This window comes from Hemibagrus wyckioides, linkage group LG08 (genome assembly GCF_019097595.1).
Source record: "Hemibagrus wyckioides isolate EC202008001 linkage group LG08, SWU_Hwy_1.0, whole genome shotgun sequence".
Lineage (NCBI taxonomy): Eukaryota > Metazoa > Chordata > Actinopteri > Siluriformes > Bagridae > Hemibagrus > Hemibagrus wyckioides.
In genome coordinates, this window is record NC_080717.1 from 14,779,354 (window position 1) to 14,792,079 (window position 12,726).

Below are 12,726 nucleotides of genomic sequence, written 5' to 3' on the forward strand. Positions count from 1 at the left end.
TTAGCTTTAGTGAAGTGATGGTATCAGATTTGGCAGCCGCTCTGGGTATGTGTTGGTACCCGTCTATTCTTATTGATGAAAGTGTCTGTTATCTTGCATAAGGCACCTACTGTAAAGAGATTATTGCACATTATATGTCCCCCATTATCTGCCTAAAGCTATGGGATGACTTTTCAGAGAGCTTCAACAGCATGTGGAGCTCATAGTTATTAGCTGCTGATGGATGCTTATCCTCGAGTTTAGATGTTTTATAGTAATACTGCCCATATGCTTTGTAACAACCTTCTTCATGCATTGTAATTCTGAGTCTTAAGCAACCATTAAATGTTCATTATGGTATTGATTTTATTCAATCACTGACTCATCTATCTGGAAGTTCACTACGAGACGCTGTGAAGCCTGCAGTTTCTAGACAAAACAGTTCTTACATCAATCTCATGCAACATCTGCTGCCAATTTGGCAAATATTCCCACAGTCTATTCACGAGGGCTCTGGGGTCTGCCTGTCGGGACGAAAGAGAGCGAAGCAGAGCAACAGACCTATACGAATCCAGAGACTGATAAATGAGGGGTTAAAACAGACCTTATCGGTAAATAGACATTTCTGAGTACTACTTATTTAAAGGGCTAATAATGATGCTGACAATTAGCCCTCTGGGAGACTCTGGTGGAGAGGCCAGAGCTGAGGGTGAGTTGTGGAAGTTTACACTCCAGCACAGCAAATCAAAATTTATTCAGTCATTCAACCAAATGCAGTGGTTTCCTAAAATATATTTCAACAAATGTGATGCAGAGGTGCCAAATGTTCCTTATCTTAAGCAGAGCTTTTACCAAAACTGTACTACAAAAGTTTAATGTTATGCAAACACCATAGCTAAACAGTGGTACAGCAACAAAGGGGGAACTTTTTAATGCCTGTGAACCGTTTGTATGTCAATATTATTTTTATTATTAAACCATTAAAAGGCTTACAGGAGGGGGCAGGGTGGCATAGTGATTAGCACCTTTGCCCCACACCTCTTCGGCTGGAGCTTTACTTCTGTTCTCCACCATGTGCATGTGTTGAGTTCATTTGTTTTCCCTGTGTTTTGGGGTTTTTTTCTGGGTCCTCCAGTTTCCTCCCAGTCCAACAACATTTGCTGTAGGCTGATTGGCATCATCTAAATTGTCCATGGCATGTGTTTGTGCACTGTGAAGGACTGGCACCTGGTCCAGTGTGTCCCCTGCCTTGTGGCCTTCCCTGGGATAGACTTCAGATACACACAATCCTGCATAGTACAGAAAATTGTACAGAAGCTGTACAGAAAATGGGTGGAGGGATTGATGGTGGATTACAGGCATGGTTAATAGGAATTGCTTACATGTGAAATTATAAAATACAAAGGTTTAGCAATGTAAATGTTTCTAGAGAAATATACAGTAGTGTTTACATTTATTATTATTATTATTATTATTATTATCAGTAGTAGTAGTATTTGTCTGTTAGTTTAATCTGTTTAATTTTCTCAATATTTTTAAAAAAAATGTGTATATGATATATGACATTTATTTATGTATAGGATGTATATCCTGTGAGTGACAGTGTTTTTGACAAATCTGTTGTTGGATCTATCAATATTTAGACAGTAAAAGAGGCAATACCTGACAGCAGTACAGAGAGACTGTGTGTTACAGGCTCAAATAGGAAAAGAGTTTAAGCCGGAGGATGGTGTTGATCGGTTAACACTTGCTCAGCCTTTCTCCAAAGGACATCCTTTGCCATGGCAACTGCATAAACATCAGACTCTCTCTCCCAGGGTGAATCTGCAGGGAAATTCTGAAGGTGCAATTTATGAAGCATCAGCGAGGGATTATGCTTCTGTGCAGCAGAACCCGACTGCAGAGATTTTCATAGCCCCAGGGAAACTGAAAGAGTGATTGCTTTCTAAATAGGTTAATATCGGTCTTGTGGGCACACAGTATGCATGAATAGTGGGTGACCTTCGAATGTCTATACGTACTCACTAGAATTTCCTCTCTTATAATGTAAAGATGGTGGTCCTAACCTTGTCACTCAGCAAAGCTTGTATCAAAACTAACCACTTAAATGGCTTCAAACCTTCTAGAAAGTGAAGGCTAAGCAGCCTGCAACAACTAACATATCATCCATATCTTACTGGGGTAATTCCACTGCTCTCTAGCCTTGGGTTAAACAAATGTCTTCCATCCATCCATCCATCCATCTATTTATCCACCCAATTTCTCTAAATCTGTTATATAAATCACAGTCACAGTGGATCACAGGAAAACTGTGTGCAGGGCAAGAATGCACTCTAGATACCAGTCCACTGCATAACACACACATTCACATACTCAATCTTAGATTCACATACTCAAACCACAGCAAATTCATTGATTTGTATTTAACATCAAATTTAATGTGTGTGCTCTAATATGTTCTTTTTCTATTAGAAATATCATCAGTGTATACCCATGATTGCTAAAAATGATTTTTTTTTTTTTTTTTATGAATTTATGCCAGTGCTGTAATAAATGGGATTGGAATTGGATTTGAAATATTTATATTCTATTTCTATTTTATATTTTATTGGTATTGGAAATGATTACATATAAATGATTACATATAAAGAGTTGATTTTTTAAAAATCTTATTTATATTTAGATTTAATAATATTTATTATATTCTTTTCATGTAAACCTTATTTTTTGTGTGAAAGAGTTTAAATGAATTAAAACATTTTTTTAAATGTGTTTGAAAAGGCTTTTATTTTATTTTAAAACTTTATTTGTCATTCTTTTAGATTTTTTCCCCCTGCATTTTAAGTGCTTCAGGGTTGAAAAAAAGAAGTTATTTTAAAGCTTAATAGTTTTTTGTTTTTTTTTATTGAATGGATATTAATATTGGATGATTCTTGTTTTCAGTTTCAGTATTGGTAATAAAATAGAAATGGTCTCACTGGATAACGTAAAAGTTTTCTACATTTTTTTCTAAACTTGTTGCTAACAAAAGGAATGTATATGATCATTTCTATTGAGAAGCTTTCTGTAAACATTTATTGTCAGCCCTTTGCAACAGACTGGAAAAGTCTTAATGATATAAACGATCTTAATTTTCCACATGAATGCAGAAATTCTTGGAGAAAATGTTAGAGTATTGTCTATGATGACAAATAGGTTGAACTCGGGTGTAACGAGTGAATGAGGGCAGCGCAAACCTGTGCCTGCGTCCTGTTTCTGCAGCTGTCCACCCGCTGTTCTCTGAGGGTGATTCGAATGTGACAGGTATGATAAACAAGCTCTTGTGCTTCCAATAAAGAAATATTTGACATGTTTGCTGGATATGAAACTCAATCCAGAGTATTGTACAGAGCATTTTGGGCTGTGGTGGCTTTACTCTGCTTCTCACTGGCAGGAGTTTCTACAGATTGTTTCTATCAGTCATTGTAGTATTGCAGCTAAGCTTCGAGATGTTTACGCAACAGGTAATGAACCATTGCAAATGAGGGAAATTAATGCATTTAAAATCCAAAGCAAGTGAAATGAGCATGAAGTCTTTTAGCTAATGTTGTCTCACTTGCTTTAGATCAACTTGCCACTTTCGGATGTTTGTTGGAGCGTTTATTGTGCCTGAGGTAACAGTGGCGAGGAAAAACTCTGAGACTCTCCTGAGACGACATGAGGAAGAAACCTTGAGAGGAACCAGACACAAAAGGGAACCCATCCTCATCTGTGTGACACTGGAGTGTGTGATTATAAATAATGTCCTTTCTACAACTGTATATAGTCATTTGGAGTTGTGTAACCAGAATGGCAGCCAGACGACTGGTTTGACTTATGTCCAATCATATCCAGAAAGGGCTGGTGTGGGTGCAAGTTTTCATTCCAAGCGTGCAGAAGCCAAACCTCAAGGTATTTTGAAAGCCATGGTCAACTGATTAAATGTGTGGAATCAGGCGTGGCTCCTGTTTGATTGGAAGGAAAACCTGCACCAATACCAACCCTTGGATTAGATCAGACACTCCTGAATCAATAAAAATAAAAGATAATAAAATATAGAATACAAAAAATATACAGTAAATCTCCTCTATACATGCAATATACAAGTACAATTAAAAACTAAACAGGTCAGAATATAATGTATATTTTTAATTAAATTATTATAGCACTTTTAACAATGGATATTGTCTCAAAGCAGCTTGGGAAATATAAAAACACAGAATAAAATGACAGAATTTTAAATTTAATGTACATCCCTAATGAGCAAGCCTGAGGCAGATTGGTGGTAGAACAGTATGGGTATTATAAACAGAGTGCTGATGTGTGCAACATGTGTAGAGCAAAATATATGCAGTGGAAAAAAGTCCAGTGGTGGTATCATGTCCTAATCACTCCTACCTGTTTTATGTTTCTCCCCATTAGCACTCCTATTTAACTTTTGGATTCTGTATTTCTTTGTCAGGATTTTATGTTCTTGTGTTGTTGTGTGTGCTAGTATCACCCATAATCTATATGCCATTGCTTCATATGACTGCACTCATGTTTATTAGGCTTGTTTTCATGTCTTTTGCTGTTTTGTTAGCACTTTAATAAAGAAATTATTTGCATTTGCATCCACCTTGTTTTCTATTTCATGGTGTGACATTGCACCTTCGTATGTGATCGTGCAACATGCTTGAGTTGGTTTTGGATCCTGAACTTGCTGCAAGAGCGACTCTAAATGATGGACCACCAGCGGTGCATATGTGAAACTTCCACATGGTCTGTCATTATACTGTACTAACATTGCTTACAAACTGATGAGACTTCGAATTTTTGAATGGCATTTCTCTTTGTGAGGTTATGATGTATTTGCACTGTAGGCTGTGGGTTTTGTATGCAAGTTTTGTATGCAGCATACACATTCTCCGTGCTATAAATCAGTGTGGTTTACCGAACAAGATCAAATCAACATCTGGGCCTACAAAACACTGTTCATTCATTCTTTTCTCATAGTCTTAAAACTATGAGGTTGACGAATGACAAAGACACATGAGCACAAACGTGAGAAACTTTCCAACTCTGCTTCTCCAGGGCTATTATAAGTAAATCACTTCAAGCTTGTAGCAGTAAACCAAGTATCTCAAAATCCACATGGAGGAAGGAATATGTATAAATAAACATGTATAAAGAAAGAATTATAGCACTATAAATGGGAAATTGCTTTTCTTTTCATCTGCAAGCTTACTCTTTGCAGGACTTTGTCATGCTGTCTGCATTCCTTCATCTATTTCATCTGGAAATCAACAGCTTTTAATTAGATTGAATGACTTCTGGTCACTTTGTCACATCTGTTCATCAGGAACACAGGATTATGCTTGGACTGGCTAGTAGTACGCAGGGACGTGATCAATAATTTACCTCATACTACCTACAGATTTGCTACAGTCCATTAGAAAGAAATCAATCCAATCAATCAAAATGTGATGATATATGATCAAAAATAGTATCATTGGATTTCTAATCTATGGGGTTCACATAAATGTGCTAAAAAGAAAAACTGTGTGGGTCTTTTAGTTTTATTTATTTATTTATTTATTTATTTATTTATTTATTTATTTATTTATTAAACATGGAAGAGCAGGTCACGTCTGAATCAGCTGGAACACTTGACTCCAATTACCCTCATTGTAAGAGATCATTATCACAGTGCTTCACATGTGCATTTTTCACCACTCACCACTGTTTAGAGAACTTACTCAATAAAGACGTGGCTATAAAATTTTATTTGATTGTTCATTTATTTTAGATCACATTTTATGTGGAAAATTTGATCTGTGTGTATAATCACATGTGTGTTCATGTTGTTTACACATATTTTCTTTTTTGTTTTCGTGCCTGGTTTGTTATGCTGCAGTTAACTCATAACTGTTGGAGGATCTAGGTTTAGTGATAGTGTTTGTGTTTCCTGTCACAGTTGAGTTCTAACTGAAATTATATAGATTTTTTGTATAGATTTTTTTCCACTGATGCTGTTTAGACAGATTAGACAGTTTTCAAAGCCTATTTATAAGCCCAAGTATTTAAGAGCTGGGGAGTGAGAGTCAGTTATATTACTTTATATGTGAAAGATTCAGAAATGGATCAAAAAACAAGAGCACTTGTGAGGTCAGGCACTGTTGTTGGGTGAGGAAGTCTGGCACAAAATCAGCATTTCAGTTGATCCCAAAGGTGTTTGGTGGGGTTGAGGTCAGGGCTCAGTGCAGGACACTCAATCCTTCCACTCCAATCTTAAACAAAACATGTCTTCATGGAGTTAGCTTTGTGCACAGGGGATATGTTTGGGCCCCTTAGTTCCAGTGAAGGAGAACTGTAATGCTGCATTATACAGTTATTCTATGCAATTGTGTGCTTCCAACTTTGTGGAAACAGTTTAGGGAAGACGTACAAATGGGTATTGATGGTCAGGTGTCCATATACTTTAGGCCATATAGTGGAACTCACTGCATTACATTACAGCATATGCTGTTGATCTAGACACATAACTTGATGTGAATATCACATATATTTGCCCAACTGCTTCTCACTGCTGCTCTCATTATCTCTCTGTGTGAATATTTGATAATCTTCCAATTTGCCTAGACTGTGAATGGTGTAATGGAGTGATGCAGAGGCAGCAGTGGTTGGCTGAGCTGCTGCTTGGCTGCGGTGTGATAATCCACTGGGCAGTATGGTGGAGGTCCAGTACCTTTGTGTGTTCTGTACATCCCCACCGTCTGTGTTTATAGTCTGTCTTAAACATGACAAAGCACTGCTATCACCACACACTCTGAAAAGGAGGAGGAAAGAAAACTCTCAAGGGTCTGTGTTTAATAAACAATTCAGCAAAAGCAATTATCTGATACAACACTTACTATAACTTGCAGATGGACCCACTTTCTCTTCACTCACCTGACATCACATGCTGAAATAATGCATTAAGAACCTAAAGTAAAGGTAATGAAACTTAATCCACAGTGCAACAGTGGAAGTGGGTTAGCACAGTGTCTCTCACTATCAGTGTGTGGATCCTCTTGAAGGTATGCACTTTTATTATTCGAGCAATCACACAAGGCAAAGTTGAGCACCAAGAGAGCAGGTCCACTCCAGCTGCAGTCTAATTTGCTGTCAGCCCCACTCTGAGCTCGAGCTGCGAAGAGAAGCACAGGCTGTTCCAGAAAAGCGTGTCTGACTCTGTGTGTGGCTCAGCTGGCTGTGAACATGGATAAGAAAGAAATGCAGTGGGAGTTTGCGCTTGATAGTTTTGATCTCTTTCTTATTTCAGAGGTCTCAGAGAATTGAACTGCATTTAGACATCATTACTAAATGAAAGAGTCAGTCGTAGTAGTAAGGCAAGTGTAAACAGATTTCTTCAGAAGCTGGTTACCAACAAACCACTGCTACTGAATCAAATTCTTTTATTCTTTAATAAATATAATGTAATCCTAGAGTTAACTCATTAGAGCTCATGTTCCATATTACAGACAGCTTCAGAATTTATCATCTTAGCTCCCCTATACATATATAATTTATTTATGAGCTGTAAACAGTTCATAAAAACAATCTGTTTGTATATCTGTCAATAGTTAGGAATAAAGGTCTATTAATTAATGCCCCCACTTCAAGTCAGGTTCTGTGCTACAGCCACAGATGCTGCTTAATGCCTTGTTGCCATGTTTCATTTAATTAACATCTACAGTAATGCTTAAGCAAATTTGCAGTCTGTTTTTTGTGTTTACGACATTGCACAAAGCCACTGTTAAAAGGCGCTTGTTAGTTGAAGCCATCTGACAGCGATTTTTCCTCCATCCTATGTAATTTCATGACGGCTCCCATCCTTTTAAGTTCCTAATGGCAGTCGGTGGCAGAGCTCTGGGTTAGTGCTTCTGCAAATTACAGGTCAGCTTGTGTTGCTCTATTGTTTATGCAGAGAAATCACTTTTGTGTTTAACCTCAAAGCAATATGTAACTCGACTTTCTTTCCGTTTTAAAAGGGGTTGTTCAAATGAATCAGTTCATAATATAATAGTAGTAAAAACCTCATTCATTTTTCCCACAGAAAAATTGCTGCACAGTTCCTTATGATTTGCGGCAAAGTGGTTACAAGTGGCCATGCTACACTGGCATTCAAGTCAGTTCAATTTTATTTGTGTAGAGCATTTAACAATGTACATTATCACAACGCAGCTGAGAAATGTATCCCTAATGAGCAATCCAAAGGAAAAGACTCCCTGAGATGATTTGACATTGAGAGGGAACTCATCCTCATCTGGGTAACACTGAATTTATATAATCTGATGAATTATTTCCCTTCTCTAACTGTTACTAAATTGTGAAAATTTTTTAACATGAAGTCTATTTTGTTGAAGTTATTAACTGGTTACTAATGGAGACATGAGTGCAAAACTGTTCATTCACTTGCAGTCAAAAATTTGCCTTCTGGTTTTAAAGTGGTAACATCCACAGCAATCCCATCTATCTTTAGGTGGTCCACATGGGTCATCCTCCTCAGCAGCCAGAATCACTGGTATGTAGCTCAACAGAGAGAGAGAGAGAGAAGAAGAAGAAGAAGAAGAAGAAGAAGAAGAAGAAGAAGAAGAAGAAGAAGAAGAAGAAGAAGAAGACTAAGGACTAAAGGAAGGACTAAAATCTAAGATCAGTCACTACTATCTGACAGTTGCTCAACAGTATAACTCAGAGTTGTTGATGCATTATATCTTGAGGTCTTATCTATGGCATAATAAGAATTATGTTATTACAAAAAATAACATATATTATTAATTATTACAAAAACTGACCAAGAGAGAACAACTTTTTTTTCTGTTTCAAGTCCTACAGAAATTATAATGTTTTTTTTTCTCCATGTTTCTACCAAGTATCCACCTAAACAGAGTTCACATCATGGAGCTGTTTTATTCAGTGTATTAGCCCAAGCATTGCTTCATTGCTAGCACTGCTTCTTTTTTTTTTTAAATGACTCTTCTCCACTGTGTGACATAAGCTAATCTATGAACTAAAACCTATAATGCTTAGGCATTGACTTAAAACAAAAATCTTCAGAGATACATTCATAAGAGAATGAGATAAATTTGACATGTTGCCCATTTCAGATGATGCCACTCTGAAAAATAGAAATACAGGATTTAAATAGTCACAGCAAATATCTGCATAAAGCTTCCCTTGCCAATAAAAAAAACAGTATTTTTTTTATTCTACTTAACGCAAGGCCTTGTCCCATTTTACAATGTCACCATGTCCCTGTGGAGAACTCCTGTTTACTGGCATAAACGCAGCAATAACGATTGCAGCAGCACCCTTACCCTTCAGAACCCTTAAGTCTCCCTGGTTACAACGCTTCCTTCACAAACACCATTTGTGCTGTAAACAGTCAGTAGGATGTACTGAGTCTCTCACAGATCAACAGCTGTTACTTACCATCTGAATAATATACTGTAATAATACAATGATGGGTAGGTGCCTGACGGTGCACTGGCTTTGTTCCAAATCTGTCCAGACTGTCTAATGTAACCAAGCAGTGCTTTGCATGTCTAATCACTGAAGACAGTTTTTTGGCTCAATAATAAAGCAAATGAGTTCAAGGACAAGTGTATCAAAATCTCCTCTTGGTTCCTAGACATCTATGCCTGAAGTAGTCCGTCAGACCCAATCATTCCCAAAGACTCTTTGAATAAAACACAAAAAAAATCAGCACTCTGTCTGAAGCAGTAACCAGAGAGGCAAACCTGCCTCAAAAAAAAAAAGCCATAGACATTCTGCATATCACTCATTTGTGCCCAACCACAACCTCCCTGACTCTGAGTTTGCGCTGGTCTTGTTTTTATGACCAATTCAGTGAACCGTCACCTCTGCAGAGCTGCCACTGTTAACACAGCTGAGGTGCATTAGCCTTTTGTTGTTCTTCCTTTTTTATACCTGGCTCCAGGCCCAGTGCTGCAGTCCCAATGTTTTCCTTCCTCTTCACTGCAGTGACAGACCTCAAGTGGCACCTTGTTGCAACTCTAATGTGCTTAATTGTCTCAGATGTTAATGCTCATTCTGGAGCTTTGACATTGAAATGGCAGTGATTTGATAATGTGATGTCTGATCCAGTACAACATGAAAGATTATACAAAGTAACTGAGCTGGGAACCAGAACTAAACTATAGATACCACATTCATTCATCCATCAGTCAGTACTGTAGATCAGCCAACACCAAAAAAATGCTTTTATGTTGCAGTGGAAGAGAACAGAAGCTTCTAGATCTTTCAGATATTACTGCTTTGGTGTGGCTTGAATTTAAAAGGAAAATTAATTAAGAATAATTCTGGATAGTCATGCATCTCACACACATCTGTGACTTCTGTAAGTTTATTTGGACTCTTCAAACATTCAATAAATTCAGTCAAAGCCACAAGCACACTTTGATTTCAAGTGTCCACTAGATATTGTAGCAGATGAAATGTCGAGACTGCTTCACCCCTCAGAAGTTAGGGGCGCCATCTGGGATGCTGGCTTAGCCTCTTACCAGAGCTACACTAAAAGTCTGCCTCTTCGTTGTCATGTTCCGTATCACCTTGGTGACCTTCTGCTCAATTATACAGCTGACCCGAGTTTGATGACATAACCTCTTCAGATTGGGGTGCGTTTGCCCTGTGGGGCGGCCTGTTGCCTGTCAGGCCGTGTCAGCTTCGCATGTTAAGCAGACACTTCCCAGATCAGTCCCAGTGGGCTCAGTACTGCTGAAAGGCTCCGGGCAAATCTCTCATTTTCATCAGACTTTACTTTTTCTTTCACTTTCTGTACCTGCTGTCAACTTCTCATTCTAATGTACTGCTGTGAGACGGTCTTTTTTTGAATCTCTCTTACATCCCATAATTAGCTATTCATTGGACTGTTTGCAAAGAATGATAGCATAAAGAAAGGCTTCGCAATGCGATCCTCCATATGGCTCTCAGTAGCAGACTATTACTTGGTGTCTTTGTAATGAATTTCGTTTAGATTTATATCATGTAACTGTAATCATATCATAATTATATCATAAACTGTAAGATATAAGGTTAGGATAAATGTTTATTTTATTCTTATGGTATTATTATTATTATTATTATTATTATTATTATTATTATCTGCTGGGTTAAACTCATCCTTTTTTACCTAACCTTGATCTTATCAAGTGACACCACTTCATCATTACTCTCCTGTCTTTATCAAACTGTTTGAGTTCAAAGAATTATAAACGTAATAAATTACAGTACTGCAAGGGTGATATGTTCTGCAATCATGTGTCATATGTAAAGCATTCATTTTATAAATGGACAAGTCAACACTTGTTTCTTAAAATAATATTTTTAATATTACTTATTATCATAAAGATATATTTACACACTTTACAGAAATAGAAAATAAAAACACAAAGCTACGCATGAAAAGAAAAAAAAATAAGAAAAGAAAATAAGTACTCCAAGAGCTAAAGCTTATCTTTTATAAATTAGAACCCAAAAGCTCAAATATGTACACAGTATTTCAACCATTTCTGATACACTTTATTTATTCATTTATTTATTAAATTGTTTTTTGCCCAGTTTAACATCAAAACAGAGACAGAGACTGTACATTTGGCCTGGTGAGTTCTATAAGCACACACCTTGAACAAGAAAGATGAGGATTTAATACCTTGTTTTTACTGTGTTTTCCAGATGGCCTAGTAATACTGTTGATAAGGCTGTGGACTATGCAGGTATCCTCAGAATATATATATATATATATATATATATATATATATATATATATATATATATATATATATATATATATATATATATATTAAAAATGGTGTGCTGAACAAACTGGCCATGTATGAAGAGATATATTCACATGGAGCTTGCTTTAGTCTGGGTGTGAAGTTTCATTAGAAGCTATGGGGGAAATCAAGTTATTCTCAGCCCCTCACCCATGGGATTTCAAAATGCAGTTATCCTGTTGATTGCTCAGCTAGTGGACATGTGTGAATATGTGGGCTTAGATTTCAGCTATTTGATCCCTAAGACTCTACATTGCACATGCGCAGTGGTGCATTTATCAAAAGCAAGCAATCAAATGTGTTGCTTGTCGGTCATTCTCTTTTGCCTCACTTGGTCAAGTGTGAGGCAGCTGCAAGGAGAGTGGAAAAAATGCATTTATGACACTAAGGCAAAAGAATTCAGTACTGCCTGCAGTCTTTGAGGTTTCCTTCTGTCCATTAGAAACTCAAGTCTTAGAGACGAGAGTGTCTGCATTTCACTTGCTGCAGCTCTCTTCATATACAAACATTCAATCAACTCTTTACCTTCCTACACATCTCATGACAGGCAAATGCACAATTCTATAGCAAACATGATCTGAGCCGAAACAGCATCGCTTTAAACAAACCAGTGAAACATGCTTTGAAATGCATAGGAATATTACTCAAGCATTGTAAGTCAACAGTGGAGTGCATCTGGGCTGAAACACATGAGGAACTGGGCAGAGGTTTCTTTTAAGTGAACTGAAAGGACAATTCTCCAACATTAAAGTACTGGTTTTGATTCTGGCTGTATTTGTTTCTCTTTTCACCGCTAAGATTCATTAGCCTGATATGCTGATAGGTGGTTCAGGCTGCACCAGGCAAGAGAGAAAGGTGTGAAAGCTCTCATGTGTCCACAACACGTTGTGTGGTAGAGTAATTCTCTGTA